The following is a 2,853-nucleotide window of genomic DNA, read 5'->3' as shown; positions in this document are numbered from 1 at the left end:
TGGGGAATTAGGGTCCCATTAGGTCACTTGTGTGGAGCCTCTATCACTGAATCTAGTGGCTTTATAAGAACAGCCAGCCAGGCAGGCAGACAGACAGACAGACAGACAGACAGACAGACACAGACAGACAGACAGACAGACAGACAGACACACACACACACGCACACACACACACACACACACACACACACAGACTTTCTGTGTAAGTACCCTGCCCTGTACCACTACTCTGGGACTCTGCCAGCAAGACAGTCACCCCCATCTTGATAAGGCCCCGGGACCTTGTACCCCCCAACCACAAATGACCTCCTCCCTTTATAATTTGCCATGTTTGAGGTTTCGTGTTTTTGGCAATAGAACAATGGTCAATTTCCTAATTTTCTGCCCTTCTCCCCTGGGTTTTTACTCCAGTCACCTGGGATAATGCTAGTGATTAGATGCCGCTGATCTACCAGGCGCAGGCCAGGCGCTCCCTCCCATGTCTCTCCTGCTTCGATCTCACAGTCCCCTCACAGTAGGAAACAAAGCTCAGGAAGGGTAAGCTGTCCTCATCAGATGAGCAAGACTGAATTGAAGTCCACTAACTCCCACGCCCAGGTGCTGCCAGCTCAGGACAAAAGAGCAGGGATCGTCAGTCGCTGCAATCAGCGAGGTCACCTGGGCCAACCACCTCCTGCTACGGGCAAGGAAATGGAGGCACAAAGTGCCAGAGAGATCACTTCATGTAGCAAGGGAACAATAGATTTCGTCCAGGAGCTCCCTGCTGCCTGGCTCATGGCGTTCTTACTCGAACACTCACATTCTGGCAGAAAGGGTTTGTGGAGCAGAACCAGCCCCCGGGGCAGCAGGCAACGCTGGCCATGCATTTTCTTACTGGACACTGTATGGACGATCTCTGCACAGCTTGTTTTGTATTACTAACTTTTATCTCCTCAACTAGACTGTATTATCTGGAAGGTGGAAATGGGATCTCAGATTTCTCTGAATGCTCCTAGTTTTCAGCTTCCTCCTTTTACACTGGGACCTGATACCAAAAACTGTATCAGAAGCATTATTATGACACTCTAGAGTCCCAAGGCCAGGATGCATTTTAATTATTCTCTTCCTGCCTCCAACCAATATATGTTCATATGCAGCAAGTGCTAGACCCGAGGGTTCAGATGATGACTTCGGAGCTCTCCTGGTTTCTCCTTTTTAGGTGGACTCTTTCTGCAGAATAGGCAAGGCAACCAACTGCTTGATGCCCACGTTCCCTGCAACTTCAGCACTTTCTTCCCAAAATTCAAAGTACCTGGAGCATTAAAGCAATCATTACAACTAGGCAGATGTGTCTACCTGGTGGGCCCAGCCCACTGGAACCGTAGGGGACAGAGCTCAAGGAATGGGGGCATGCCATGACCAGAGAAAATGTCTCCTAAAGGTGTACCTGGCCCCTGGTCAGCCAAGTGCCCAGGTGTGAGGCCAAGCAGGACAGTCTTTCCTTCGCTGCCTGTAATCCTGTGTGCAAGTTGCTCACAGATTGGTGGGCGTGATGGACCAGTGGTGGGTGCTCCTTCACAGACAACAGGTGCTGGGTGAGAGGGAGGCTCACAGACCTGCAGGGTGTGTGGCCGAGTCAGGAAGCCTGCCCAGGAGAGGTAAATCATGAGACTCGAAAGATGCATGCAGGTCGCTGGTTGGGGAGAGGAGCAAATGTCTCCAAGCAATCTTCCTAGTGAAAAGTCTTTGTTCTATTTTGTCACCGGCTGCTGGGAGTTCTTAGTCAGTATGGCAGCTGGTGACAAGGCCACCTCTGGTGGCACACCACTGCTTGTGCACACCACCCTGTGGAAGACAGCTTTGTAGGCAGCTCTCAATCACAGGCAGTACTCCTTATGTTGAACTGAGACCCGTGTGCGCACATCTCACTTGATTGACAAGAATGTATCTGGTTCACAATCTCATTTAGTACCAATACCGGAGCCTCCTGCAGCCAGACAAGTTTGGGGGAACCATCTGTAGTAGTGATGTCTGGGATCAAGCCAGCTGCAGTCATCCTACATCCTGTCTAAGGCACTCACAGTGTGGACAAGATTTTCAGTGCAGAGACAGGTGAGTAGCATTCCAGGGGGCATGCCAGCTGTGTCTGTCAAGCTTGCTCACAAAGCGTTTCTCCAAGGATCCTGTTAAAATGCAAACTGTAGCCCCCTTCCCCTAGAGGTTTCCTTCTGGAAGATTTGGGATGGAACCTATATTTTAAGCCAAGACAGCAGCCCAAGTCATCTTGATTCAAGCCTGTAGGAATGCTTGTTGATTTCTTTAGAAAATGTGCAATTCATCCACACGTTGAGCAAGTACTTACTGGGCACATGCGGTGTGCCAGGCAGTGTACTGCATGCTGCTAACACAAAGAAGAACATGGAACGCCCCTGACCTTCCGGTTCTCCTAGCCTGTTTGGGAGAAGACTGGGAATCGATTGCAAGACCATGCAATAGCCACTGTAATGGGCTCATGGCCTCACTGGGGGATGCCCAGGTCTGCTGTGGGGAGTCAAGGCAGGATTCCATGTGGCTTATGAGCTGAGGCGTGGGACATGGAATAGAAGCTTCTAAGGGAAAGAACGTGCAAAGCCTAGGGACTTGGGGACTCTCAATCTGTTCCAGGGTATTTGCAGCCTGAGAGCTTTGGAAATGGGGATAGGAGATGGGGCGAGGCAGGCACCTGGGTACAGGGCTGGTTGTTTGGAAGGAAAAAGATGTGGAGCCCCTGGGAGGTACAGAATAAGGGGATGGGACAGCCAGCCTGCTGCTGCTGCAGGGAATCCTGCACTGTGGTGCAGAGGCGGATTGAGCAGGGCAGAGCTGGCCTCCGGT

Source organism: Octodon degus, unplaced genomic scaffold, assembly GCF_000260255.1.
Source record: "Octodon degus isolate 3935 unplaced genomic scaffold, OctDeg1.0 scaffold00156, whole genome shotgun sequence".
Taxonomy (NCBI): Eukaryota; Metazoa; Chordata; class Mammalia; order Rodentia; family Octodontidae; genus Octodon; species Octodon degus.
This window is presented reverse-complemented; position numbering follows the sequence as displayed.